The sequence below is a fragment of the Myotis yumanensis genome, unplaced genomic scaffold (genome assembly GCF_028538775.1).
Source record: "Myotis yumanensis isolate MYYU_CA2020_CCGP unplaced genomic scaffold, mMyoYum1.0.hap1 SCAF_24, whole genome shotgun sequence".
Lineage (NCBI taxonomy): Eukaryota > Metazoa > Chordata > Mammalia > Chiroptera > Vespertilionidae > Myotis > Myotis yumanensis.
Window position 1 is genome coordinate 576,447 of NW_027223775.1, and position 14,795 is coordinate 591,241.

General features: G+C 41.8%; 1 pseudogene; it reads left to right on the forward strand.

Moving 5' to 3' along the window:
* The first annotated feature begins 13,769 nt into the window (after positions 1-13,769).
* Positions 13,770-14,521, forward strand: LOC139000610 (cyclin-Q-like; annotated as a pseudogene).
* The last annotated feature ends 274 nt before the right edge of the window (positions 14,522-14,795 follow it).

The following is a 14,795-nucleotide window of genomic DNA, read 5'->3' on the forward strand; positions in this document are numbered from 1 at the left end:
ATAAACGCTGATGGGTCCTGGGTTTCTGAGACCCTCTCCACTAGAGAAAAATGTCTTCACCTGGCTCCCCCTTGCCTTCTAAATTTGTAATTGTTGTCTAGTGTATTCATTTGAGTTCATTCACTTTTCCAGATCCTGAATCTTTGCTGCAAAAGGTTGCGGCAGGGAAGGTAGGGGAAGGTGGGGGTTAGGGAGAGAGATCAACCAAAGGACTTGTAGGCATGCATATAAGCCTGAAAATGCTCACAGACACCAGTGGGGGTAATGACATGAGGAGGGTGTAGGGGGAATAAAGGGGGATAAGGACACATATGTAATACCTTATTCAATAAAGAAAAAAATAGCCCTAGCTGGTTTGGCTCAGTGGATAGATTATTGGCTGCCAGACTGAAGGGTCCCAGTTTCGATTCCAGCCAAAGACACATGCTTGGGTTGTGGGCTTGGTCCCCAGTGTGAGGCGTGCAGGTGGCAGCGGATCAATGATTCTCACTCATCATTGATGTTTCTATCTCTCTCTCCCTCTCCCTTTCTCACTGAAATCAATAAAAAATATATTTCAAAAAATAAAATATAAACAGATGAATAAAATAGAGCCAGGGTAAAAAAATTATGTTTTAGAATATAATAGAAGGAATCCTATTATTTTCAGATATTTAATAATTCCTACAAATTTTGTGATAAAATATGTTTGCACTGTTTCGGTAATATTATATTTAAATTTTTTTAAACATATTTTTATTGCCTGCAACACTATATTATAAAAGGCTAATATGCAAATTGCCCCCTCAAACAGGAGTTTGACCAGGGGATCAACCATGGGGTGGGACTGTCTGGCTAGCGTCCCGGATGCACCCTCCAGCCAGCCCCTCACTGTTTTCTCTGCCCGCCCGCCCCACGCCCCGCAATGATCGAGGACCCGCCAGCCAGTAAGCTGCCCAAAGCCCCTTCCCCTGGCCTTCATCTTCCCCCATCTGATCCCCCACTCCTTCCAGGTGGAGCCAGACAGCCAAACAACTGCATCCCCTCCCCCTGGCCAACCCGGAGATTGGGATGTGCAGGCCGGACACCAACCATGCACAAATTTGTACACTGGGTCTCCAGTATTATTATTTTAAAATTGTTTTTCTTGGAATATTATTGCTTATCACATGTAAAATTATTACATTTAAAATAGTTTTTCTGGAAATATTAACAGTTATTCAATGTAACATTATGATGCTGAAATCATTTTTCTTAAAATATTAAAAAAATAAATATAAAAAGGAGGGACATCGTATCAACATGGATTAAAAGGAATGCATTCCTCACTCTGGTGTTACTTCTTACCTCACTAATTAGAAGCTGAAGAATTATTTCCTAACTATGAAACAATAAGATAGTGTTCAGTACAGATGCCCATCCACTACTCACTTTCCACTTGGCTTCCTGAAATTAAAGTGCAGCATTCCTTTTAAAACAGCTCATTACTGTAATCCACGAGAGGCTGTAGCCTTTACCTTGACTTCCCATCCCAGTAGGGCTTTGCCTTGGAACAGAATGGGCAGGTCTTGTAGGTGGAGGATCCCAACTTCTTGAAGATGGAGCCCTTTTCAGTGGAAGGGAATCCACCTGTGGAGCCACTTCTGTCAAGATAAATTGTATGTCTGCCATCCTCTGTGTCATAAATAACATCATTCTACTTGAGTAGGGTCACCATTTGTTAAATGGCCAAGTCTGGGTATTGTGTATAAATCTTTACCAAACAGGATCATGGTCATAAGCATGCTGCTTAGCCTAAAATGATAAAGTTCTATCTTTACATGTCTTCAGTACAGTGCTCAGAGTTATTAAAAATCAGTTTGGATAACCGAGAAAGAACTGGAGCAGCATTATATATATGTGCCAAAAAACAAGACAAAACACACACACACACACCATACAAATACACACACACACACACACACACACACACACACACACACACAACCACACACACACACACACACACCGGAATTTGAATGCAGAGAATCCAGATATAGTAAGTGAAAGAAGTTATTTTAAAGATACAAGGAAACAGTCCCAACTAGTCTTCAAATTAGTTTTATCTCAATAAAAGCTTTTAAAATGTGTAACGTCATAGTTAAAAATTAAAATATAAAAAGTTAAAACATGATGCATCACAAAAAAGTGTTATTTAAAGAATGTTATCATATAATTCCTACAGTTCATTTATAAAATAATTCTTTGATCAGAATACTATACTCTATTTTAATAGTATTTAGAGAAAACATGTTGAATAATACATAATTAAAAATCACTGTTTCATTTTTAAATAGAAAATAGGCTTATCTTCCAATTCTGTAATTTTTCATGGAAAGAAGAACTATGAGCATCCTCATATGTGGCAAAATATGAACTGGCAAACTCTTCTCAGTATGACCAATGTGGAAAAACAGGAACATTCACCTTCATCTTGCACAAACTCTGCAATAACACTTTAGGAAATTTCCCGTGAAGTGTCACACACCTAATTATCACAAATGGACACTAAATCTTTGAAATTGGAAAAATGGGTTAATATGGAAACAACTTTTCCTGCTGCAGATATATTGAAATGAATATACCTTCCTTTCATAGTCAGTAAAATAAGTAAATAGATAAATTAATTAAAAGACAACTTCCCTGAAAGTAGCTCATCAACATTTTTATTCATGTTTCATATTCCTCATATACAAGAAAGAAAGAAAGATCAATGAACTTGGAGAATCATTGGTTTTTAGCCTTTGCCTGAGTCAGAGACCACTTGGTGAATCTATTTAATACCATAGATATTTCTCTTATGCAGTTTCCAAATGGAAAGTCCTCTACACCAAACATAGGTACAAGATCACCTTATCAAAATAATAATAGAGATTATTATTTTACACAGTACAGTGTTGCACATTGCTATACTAAAAACGAATATTTCAAATCCATTTCTAAATAATGAAGTGTGTGTCCTTGAAGTTTATATAGTTAGACTAACTTTTATTTCAGTGGGTATTTTCCAAGGTGAACTGATGTCCTTTTTTCAGACGAAAGAACTGCACTTTCAGAACATATTCTTAGTACTTCAATAAGTATGAATCTTTACTTTAAACCTACATGACTTCTGGTTCCCAAAGTGTAACATTCAAACGGGATAAGAGGGACTGTCTGGCATCGGTTGGAACTCGAGGGCAGCTTTCTCTCTGAGGTTTTCAGCAGTTGATGGGACTCTGAGAGGCAGAGCCTCTGGGGACTGGACTGAGAGCAGCCATAACTGCTTGCTCCGCCCACCCTGTTGATCCCCTGGGACCCTCCCTGCCCAAGCCTTTCACAGAGGCATTTGCGGGATAGCCTCAGGCAAAGGCTAGATTCACACCTCCCTAGAGGACAGAAGTTCTCCCACTGCAGACACAGCTGATTCTCACAGCCAGTTGGCCTGGAGGTCAAATCCCCCCCAGTATTACCTACAACAATCAAGGCTTAACTACAACAAGACTGCACACAAAGACCTCTACGGATTGCACCAAGAAAGCATAAAAAATGCGGAGACAAAGAAACAGGACACAACTGACAGAAATGGAGGATATAGAGTTCAAAACCACGCTTTTAAGGTCTCTGAAGAACTGTCTAGAAGCCGCTGGTAAACTTAATAAGGCCCTCAAAAAGACTGGTGAGACCGCCGATGAATATAGTGAGATCCTCAAGAAATCCAATGAGACCCTCGATGTTTTGATAAAGAACCAACTAGAAATTAAGCATACACTGTCTGAAATAAAGAATATTATACAGACTCCCAACAGCAGACCAGAGGAGTGCAAGAATCAAGTCAAAGATTTGAAATGCAAAGAAGCAAAAAACACCCAACCAGAAAAGCAAAATGAAAAAAGAATCCGAAAATAAGAAGATAGTGTAAGGAGCCTCTAGGACAGCTTCAAGCGTACTAACATCCGAATTATAGGGGTGCCAGAAGATGAGAGAGAGCAAGATATGGAAAACCTATTTGAAGAAATAATGACAGAAAACTTCCCCTACCTGGTGAAAGAAATAGACTTACAAGTACAGGAAGCACAGAGAACCCCAAACAAAAGGAATCCAAAGAGGACCACACCAAGACACATCATAATTAAAATGCCAAGAGCAAAAGACAAAGAGAGAATCTTAAAAGCAGCAAGAGAAAGAAACTCAGTAACCTACAAGGGAATACCCATATGACTGTCAGCTGATTTCTCAACAGAAACTTTGAAAGCCAGAAGGGAGTGGCAAGAAATATTCAAAGTGATGAATACCAAGAACCTACAACCAAGATTACTTTATCCAGCAAAGCTATCATTCAGAAGTGAAGGTCAGATAAAGAGCTTCACAGATAAGGAAAAGCTAAAGGAGTTCATCACCACCAAACCAGTATTATATGAAATGCTGAAAGATATTCATTAAGAAGAGGAAGAAGGAGGAAAAGGTAAAGATACAAATTATGAACAACAAATACGCATCTATCAACAAGCGAATCTAAGAATCAAGTGAATAAATAATCTGATGAACAGAATGAACTGGTGATTATAATAGAAGCAGGGACATAGAAAGGGAATGGACTAACTATTTTTAGGGGGCAAGGGGTGTGGGAGATGCGGGAAGAGACTGGACAAAAATCGTGCACCTATGGATAAGGACAGTGTGTGGGGAGTGAGGGTGGAGGGTGGTGTGGGAACTGGGAGGAGGGGAGTAATGGGGGGGGGGAAGAGGAACAAATGTAATAATCTGAACAATAAAGATTTCGTTAAAAAAATAAATTCTATCCCTGTAAGGTCATTAGGAGTGTTTCACACATTACAGTATTGCATACATTATTATAAGTGCTATACCTCTTTAGCAATTACAAATCATATTGATCATCAGTATACATTCTCAATCAAATGAATGGTACCATTTCTTTTGCTTTGAAAGATATGAATGAAATTGAGGTGTATCTCTTCATTCAATGTTACTGTTTTCACATAAATAAAGGTTTCATGCTCATATATTTATTTTTTTATTATTTAAAAACATTTGAGTTACTGGCAGTTTGTGCGCTTTCTATTGAATTTATGGAAGTTAATATGATCAAAAATGCTTCAGGTACAGAAGTCTATGATACCTCATTTGCATATTGTATTATGTGTTTACCTAAGTCAGATCTCCTACCATCCATAGATTCTGAAACATTACCTAAGTGTTTTCCACCTGAGGGATGTTCTTTTGCTTCGCTTACTTCCTCCTCTTCCACTTCTCAGACTTCTTACATCACCTCTATTTCTTGATGGAATTGGTGCCCTCTGTCCACCCCCACTTTGAAAAGATGGTTTCTTGGTGTAGTCTACTTTAATTGTTTTCCAATCCACAGACGAAAATGAGTACACATTATATCAACACTACATAAAATTTAACCTGAACAAATAAACAACTGTTTGAAACCTACTAATTACTGAAACTAAAATCAAGATCAACATCAAATTCTTCTCCCAAACGAAGCATTTCCTTCAAAAATTATAAAGTCCTTTTCATGGTAAGTTTATGAAACACTTCATTATTAATAATATTCCATTGAGCTATTCAACACAGAACCATATATGTTGGTTAATAAAAGTCCTCCAAAGACCTCTGGTCATAATGACGAAAAAGTCTCACATTCTAGGAAAAACACATACATTCCATTCTTGTTTTTCAATAGGCTTATTCTTGGTTTTCTGGAGAGAGAGAAAGGGAGAGGGATAGAGAGATGGAAACATAGATGAAAGAGAAATATTTTGATCAGCTGCTTCCTTAAATGTCTCATACTGATGAACCAGCCAGCAACCTGGGCATGTGTCCTGACCAGGAATAGATGACGAGACATCTTGGTTCACAATTCTATCCTCAGCCATTGAGCAATACTGACTGGGCAATGTGGATTACTTTTTGGAATGTGACTGTTACTTCATTTATGTTTTGACAACATCAATTTCATTATTTTTCAGTGCACCAAGCTTACATAAACTATTTATTTTTAAAACAATCATTCATTCAAAATGATTAGGTAATTTATTTCTTCTCTACCACATCTCAGAATTCTTACTTAAATTATTTCTTCAGTTAAAATGACAGAAAAAAAGTCCAGTATGACTGAAACTCTGTATTTACATAGTTATGATTTGTTTATCCATTCTATTTTTAATAAGCCCCTTGCACAATCTTTAGTATTTTTATGTAACTACACTGTTTTATGTTAAATATGGTTCTAAGAAAAGAAGCCATCTTGCAGGGGAGAGCTGCTATGACTAGGAACCCAGCCTCACCTCCACCCAGATGGGCCTCAGACATCACCTGAGATCCTAGGGGCACTCTGGCCAAAGACCTTTTTACGGCAGCAGCGGAACCACGGACACTGGGACTCCAGCCCTCCACCACTGCCACTGCCTCCTGTGAGTCTTGGAGTGCACAATTGAATTGCTGATCCACTCTGTGGCCATTAGCCTCTCGCACACTGGCTCCTAGGTTCTGCAGTGATAGCTAAAATGGGGAGACAAACAAAAAAAAACCCCAAAAGAGAGAAAAGAAGGAATTGCCAGAAGAGTAACTAAATTAAATGCAGGCATACAATATGTTCGAAAAGGAATTCAGAATAAGGGTCATACAGTTCATGCACCAGATGCATGGGGAATCCACAACTTATGTAAGAATCAAGGAAAAATGAAAAAAATTGATAATAGCTACAATGAAAAATACGATGGAAGGTTTCAAACAGTAGACTAGCAGTAGCAAAGGGTTGAAATAGTGACTTAGGAGACAGGGCAGAGTAACGCACCCTGAACAACACCATCTGAACAGCAATTGGAGAGAAAAAATAGAAAGCCAGTGGATAACCTAAGGGAGATTGGGGACAACATGAAACAAAGTAACATACATATAATAATGGTGTCAGAAGGTCAAGATGAGGAACAAGGATTAGGAAACATATTAGAAGAAATAATGACAAAAACTTCCTGATCTTGGGAAGAAAAAGTCACACAAGCACAGACAGTCCCGAACAAGATGCACCCAATAAGACCTATATCAAGACACATTGTAATTATAATGGCAAACTATAACCACACAAACAATTTTAAAGGCTGCAAGAGAGAGAGGCAGAATTACCTACAAAGGCTCTCCTGTTAGATTATCAAATGATTTTCTAATGATTTTTAACAGAAACACATCAGGCCAGAAGGGAATGAAAGGAAATATACAAAGTGATGCGAAACAAGGGAACAAATCCAAGAATACTTATCCAGCAAGGCTATCATTCAAAACTATAGGGGAACTCAGTATCTTCACAGGAAAAAAATAATCTAAGGGAGTGTTTCACTGCTAAACCATCAATGCAAGAAATACTAAACGGACTGTTTTAAAAAGAAGGAATAGAAGAGACAGAACAAACACAGGTATAAAGAAAAAAAGTGGCAACACATCAGGACCTATCAAAATAACCTTAAACCTAAATGGACGAAACACTCCATTCAAAAGATATAGGATGGCTAAAATTATAATAAAACAAACCCATATGTATGCTGTCTATGAGAGACCCACCTCAGAATAAGGGAATCACAGGGACTGAAAGTGGAAGGAGAGAAAATATTTTTCAGGCAAAGCGGGGGGCGGGGAGAAACTAGGGGAGCAATAATTATATTTGAAAAAATAAATCTCAAGAAGCCAAGATGGTGGTGGGCGTCCCAGGGCTTGTCCTGGAGCAAATGGAGTGAGCAGCTGAAACTAATTATACCCACCCTGAACTGGCGAAGTACACTCAGCTGGTGAGACAGTTTGCAGCCAGGAAGGGCCGAGTTCCTCTGTAAGGTAAAAACCAGGGATCTGGGCAGGAAAGTTTGACAGACCTCTGAGCCCACAGGTGCAGAGGGAGACCACGGGGCACACAGCCACGACTCTTGGGACAGGCACAGCCCCTGACTGTGGAAAGGACATCCAGGGGACTGTTGGTGCAGGGGGATTAGAGATCTGGTTTCCGTAATTACAGAGAACTGAGCCTAAAAGGGGCAGCCTGAAGCGCTGAAGAGGCCATGCAGTGCTGGTAAGAGAGGAGCTTACAGAGACTCAGCCTTCCCCGTTTCTGTGGCTGGCATTTGTTGATTGTTTTCGCTGAACCCTGTTCAGAGGACATTTCGGATTCAGACACTCACCTGTGCTGAAGAGGGGGAGCAGGTGCGGAGGAGTGGAATCTGGGGAGAGGCTGGGGAGAGAAGGGGGGCCAGGAGAAGTGGCAGTAAATTGAGTGCTGAGTCACCCATGAGCTCAGGACTTGGTCAGCCATTTTCGTCTGAGGTTATAATTCCTCCCTCCAGGCCCCAGGCAAGGAATACAGCCACACCCAGATTCGACCCTGAATGAGGTGAAGGATTAAAATAATCTGATTAGTCCCTTTTAGTTAACAGGGTCTGGCCCATAGAAGGGCTTTCTGTCCCAGCAATGACAACAACAGCAACAACAACAAAAAGCACAGACATTGCTGAAAACTGGGATCTTAAACCAGCCAAAGGAATGACATTTCAATTTTTCAGTTTTATATTATTATTTTGTTAGCTTTCTTTTTTTTTTCCTTTTTCTGTGTTCTCTTTTTTTTTTTTTTTCTTTGCTCCTTTATTTCCTACTTCTTTTCGGAGTATTTTTTCAACCCCGTGAGCAGCAGGCATGTGAGCTGCATGCTCTTGTCCAGGGAACATCAGCCCCATGAGTAGCCTACCTCGAGCCTCAGTGCAGCAGCATCATATGGCCTGGCCCTGTCCAAGGAGCAGCAGCTGTGTGAGCGGCCTGCTTCCCCGTCAGAGGAGCAGCAACCAAGCAAGCAGTCTGAACTGTCCAAGGAGGAGCAGCCGCACGAGCATACCGCCCACGTCCGAGGATCGGCAGCCCTGTGCAGCACACACCTGTCTGAGGAGCAGAGCCAGAACAACCTGCACCTGTCCGGTGAGCTGCAGATGGGTGAGTGGCACGTCCATGTCTGAGGAGGAGCAGCCACGCATGCAGCTAACTCCTGTCCAAAGAGCAGCAGCCTCGCAAGCAGCCGACCCCCTCCTTAGGAGCAGCAGACTTGCAATCAACTTGTCCAAGTCCTAGGAGCAGTAGCCGCGCAAAGAGTCCACCACATCAGAGGAACAACAGCAGCATGCAGCCAGTCCCCATCCAAGGATCAGCAGCCTCCTGATCACCACACCCTCTGTCTGAGGAAGAGCATCTGTGTGTGAAGCCTCCCCCCACCAGCCAGAGGAGCCACCATAGCTGTGAAAAGCACCCACCAGAGAAGCGGCTGCCAACTGAGGAGCAGCTGCTACCACAACCGCCCAAGGAGCAACCACAGCCCGAGGAGCCATTGCTACCCATGGAGCAGCCCCTGAATGACTCAACATCTAGATATGTTGGTGAGATCAAACATGGGTAGACAAAGAAACCCCCATAGGAAACAACAGGAGGAGTTGCCAAAATAGTAGCTAATTGAAACCGAGGCATGCAGCATGACAAAAAAAAGAATTCAGATTAAGGGTCCTAGAATGCACAAACCAGATGGAGGAAAAAATCAACAACTTATTCAAGAATCAAAAAGAAACGGTTGAAAAAAAACCAATAAATTATGTAAGAACCAAGAAGAAATGAAGAGTGATATAGCTGCAATAAAAAACACCATTGAAAGTTTCAACAGTAGACTAGGAGAATCAGAGGAACAAATTAGCGAATTAGAAGACAGGGAAACAAAACACACCCAAATTGAACTACAATTGGAGAAAAAAATTAAAAGACAGGAAGAGAGCCTAAGGGAGCTATGGCTCCTCGTGAAATGAAACAACGTACGAATAATAGGGATGCCAGGAAAACAGAAAGAGTAACAAGGGTTAGAAAACCTATTGGAAGAGATAAGGTCAGAAAACTTCCCAGAGGAGGAGAAGAAAAAAGTCACACAAGCACAGAGAGTCCCAAACAAGGTGAACCCAAAAAGACCCACCCCAATACTCATCATAATCACCATTTCAAATGTTCGGGACAAAGAGAGAACCTTAAAGGCTGCAAAGGAGAGACGGAAAGTTACATACAAGGGATATCCCATTAGATTATCAAATGATTTGTCAACAGAAACACTTCAGGCCAGAAATGAATGGATGGAAATTTACAAAGTGATGCAAAGACTGAATCCAAGAATACTCTATCCAACAAGGCTATCATTCAAAATTGAAGGTGAAATAAGGAGCTTCACAGACAAAAAAAAAAGGCTAAGTGCGTTTATAACTACCAAGTCAGCAATGCAAGAAATGCTAAAAAGACTGGTATAAAAAAAAGAAAGAAAAAGCTAAGACAGAAAACAGGCAGAAAAAATAGAAATGGCTACAAACAAGTACCTTTCAATAATAACTTTAAATGTAAATTGAATAAATGCTCCAATCAAAAGACATCAAGAGGCTGAATGGATAAAAAACCATGACCCACATGTTTGCTGTCTACAAAAGACCCACCTCAGAAAAGGGACTCACACAGACTGAAAGTAAAGGGATGGAAAAAGATCTTTCAGGCAAATGGAAATGAAAAAAAAAAAAACAAAAAAACAAGCTGGGGTAACAATACTTATATCAGACAAAATAGATCTCAAAATGAAGGCCATAACAAGAGATAAGGAAGTCCAATGCATAATACTAAAGGGATCAATACAAGAGGATATAACCCTGATAAACATAAATGCACCCAATGCAGGAGCACCCAAATACTTAAAAAAAATCTCCTGCAAGATATCAAGGGAAAGATCGACAACAATACAATCATAGTAGGGGACTTTAATACACCACTGACATCACTGGATAAATCTTCAGGACAAAAAGTTGGCAAAGAAACAGCAATCCTAAATGACTCACTAGATCAGGTGGACTTAGGTGACATCTTCAGAACATTTCACCCCAAAGCCAAGGAATATACGTTCTTCTCAAGTGTTCATTTGACATTTTCAAATATAGAGCACATATTGGGTCACAAACAAAGTCTCCCCAAATTCAAGAAGATTGAAATCATACCAAGCATCTTCTCAGACCACAATGGCATAATGTTAGAAATAAACTACAATAAAAACAACCCAAAATTCTCAAACACCTGGAAGCTGAATAGCACATTATTAAATATTGATTGGGTTACCAATGAGATCAAAGAAGAAATTTTAAAATATCCTTGAAATTAATGACAATGAAAACACAACAATCTAAAACCTATGGGAAACAATGGAAGCAGTCCCAAGAGGTAAGTTTATAGTTCTACAGGCCTATCTCAAAAAAAAAAAAAAAAAAAAAATGGTAGTAAATCATCTAACTCTACATCTCAAAGGACTAGAAAGAGAGCAACAAGAAAAAGCCAGAGTGAGCAGAAGGAAGGAGTTAATAAAGAGTAGAGCAGTAATAAATGACATAGAGACCAAAAAACAATACATAAAATCAATGAAACCAAGAGCTGGTTCTTTGAAAGGACAAACAAGATTGATGAAACTTTAGACAGGCTCACGAAGAAGCAAAGTGAGAGGACCCAAATAAACAAAATCAGAAATGATAGAGGCAAAATGACAACAGACCCCACAGAAATGCAAATGAATGTTAAAAAATATATAGAGAACTTTACTCCAACAAACTAGACAACCTGGAGGGAATAGACACATTCCTAGAAAAATACAGCTTTCTAAAACTCAATCAGGAAGAATCTAAACATATCAATAGGCCAATAACTATGGAAAAAATTGAAGCAGTCATCAAAAAGCTTTCAGCAAACAAACTCCCAGGACCGGATAGCTTCACAGGGGAGTTTTACCAAACATTCAAGGAAGAACTAAAACCTATCCCGCTCAGACCATTCGAAAAATTCAAGAGGTAGGAACACTTCCAAACTCATTCTATGAAGCCAGCATCACCCTAATACTAAAACCAGGTAAAGACAACACAATGAAAGAGAATTACAGGCCAATATCCCTCATGAACATAGATGCCAAAATCCTCAACAAAATCTTAGCAAAATATCATATCCAGCAGTACATCAGAAAGATCATATACCATGACCAAGTAGGATTTATCCCAGGGATGCAAGGATGGTACAATATTCACAAATCAATAAATGTGATACAAATCAAAATATCAATGAGGTACCATCTCACACCTGTCAGAATGGCTATCATCAACAAATACACAAATGACAAGTATTGGATAGGATGTGGAGAAAAAGGAACCCTTCTGCACTGATGGTGGGAAAGCAGACTGGTGCAGCCGCTAAAGAAGACAGTATAGAGTTTCCTCAAAAAATAAAAATGGAACTCCCATTTGACCCCGGGATCCAACTTATAATAATATATCCCAAGAAAACAGAAACACCAATTATAAAGGATATATGCACCCCTATGTTCATAGCAGCACAATTTACCATAGCTACAATCTGGAAACAGCCTAAGTGCCCATCAGTAGATGAGTGGATTAGAAAACTGTGGTACATCTGCCAAATGGAATACTATGCTGCTGTAAAAAATAAGGAATTCTTGCCATTTGCAACAGCATGGATGGGACTGGAGAGCATTATGCTAATGAAATAAGCCAGTCAATGAAGGAAAAATGCCACATGATCTCACTCATTTATGGATAACAAGGACCATTATCAATTTATGAACAAAAATAGATAGAGGCAGAGCAGCCTGGAACAGACTGTCAAACTATAGTGGGAAGGCCAGTAAGGGTTGGGGGTTAGGAGGGGAGGGTTAAGAAATGAACCAAAAATTTGTATGCATGCATATAAGCATGACCAATGCACATAAGACACTGAGGGGTAGGGAAGGCCAGGGGATTGTCTAGGGCGGGAAAAAAAGGACACGTGTAATACTCTTTGTAATACTTTAAATAATAAAACGAAAAGAAAAGAAAAAATAAATCTCAAAGTAAAGGTCATAAAAAAGAGATAAGACCGATTGCTATGAAGTGCTCTGACACCCAGGGGGTAGACTCACAATGCAAGAGCTGCCCTTGCTGGTCAGTGAATTCCTACATAGGGAGCGCCACTCAGCCGGACTGGGCTGACGACTGGCAAGTGGAGCAGCAGTGGCAGGAATCTCTCCCACTTCCACAGCAGCGCTCAGAAGGTTTGGCAACGTGATTAAGCCTAAGCCATCATTCGGACATCTCCTGAGGGCTCCCAGCCTGCCAGAGGATGGGGGACTCCGCCAGGTGTCATTCACTGGGCCTCTAGTATTACAAATAAACTCCAATAAAATATAACAAAATTCAAATACTTGGAGGGTAAGTAGTCCTTTATTAAATAAAAAAAAAAGCCCCAAATAGGTACAGCAATCTGGACAAAGAAGAACAAAGTTGGAGGGATCACAATAGCAGATATCCAGCTATATTTCAAAGCGATCATTCTCAAAACTGCCTGTTACTGGCACTGAAACAGACATATAGCCCAATGGGACAGAACAGAGAACATAGAAGTTGACCCTAACCATAACGCTCAATTAATATTTGACAAAGGAGGCAAAAGCATAGAATGGAGTCATACAGTCTCTTCAATAATTGGTGATTGAACCAGGGCTGCGGTCAAGCCCAGGCGGGGCGGGTCAGGTGGGGCGGGTTGGTGCTGGGCTGGGTGGGGCTGGGCGGGGCAGAGCTGCTGCACAGGGCTCTAGGACCCAGCTGGCGCCGGCCACGCCCTGAGGACTCCTGCCCTTCCAGCCACCAAGGTCTGGGGCCTCCAGGCTGAGCCCCATGGAGGACCTTCCCCTGGACAGCTGCAAAGAGGAGGACACGGCGCCCGGCGCCAAGGGGTGGCCCGCAGCCCAGGCGAGGGTGCACTTCCGTGTGACAAGCTTCATCATGGAGGCAGGTGTCAAGCTAGGGATGCAGTCCATTCCCGTCGCCACCGCCTGTGCCATTTACCACAAGTTCTTCTGCGAGATCAACGTGGACGCCTATGACCCCTACTTGGTCGCCATGTCTGCCCTTTACTTGGCTGGCAAAGTGGAAGAACAGCCCCTGCGAACCCGTGACATCATCAACGTGTCCAACAGGTACTTCCACCCGGGCAGCGAGCCCTTGGAGCTGGACTCCGGGTTCTGGGTGATCCGGGACAGCATTGCGCAGTGCGAGCTCCTTGTGCTGCGGGTACTGCGCTTTCAAGTCTCCTTTGAGCACCCACACAGGTACCTGCTCCACTACCTGATTTCTCTCAAGAACTGGCTGAATCCTTACAGCTGGCAACGGACCCCCATCTCCGTCACTGCCTGGGCCCTGCTGCGGGACAGCTACCGCGGGGGCTGTGCCTCTGGTTCCAGGCCCAGCACATAGCGCTGGCGGTGCTCCACCTGCTCCTGAAGGTCTACGGGGTCGAGGTGCCCGCCGAGGCCGAGGCCGAGAAGCCTTGGTGGCAGGTGTTTAGTGACGACCTGACCAAGCCAATCATTGATGACATTGTGTCTGATCTCAGTCGGATTTATACCATGGACACAGAGATGCCCTAAGGCCCTGACCCAGGCCTGTCCAAAGAGATGCCTGGGACGCTCGGCTGCCAGCAGAAGGCGCCACCACATCGCCGTGAGGGCAGGTCCCCAGAGCGCTGGCTGGGAGGACTGGTTTTGTGCTGCTGCTGACAGGCCTTTGAAGGCGATGACATGCTGCCACGTTGATTCTCAGGCTTTGACTCTCCCGGGAGCCATGGTCCAGAGGGTGATGGGAGCTGCACCTCCCTCGGGCAGGAGCTTGCTGTGGGTGGCTCTGAGGCGTCGGGGTCTGCTT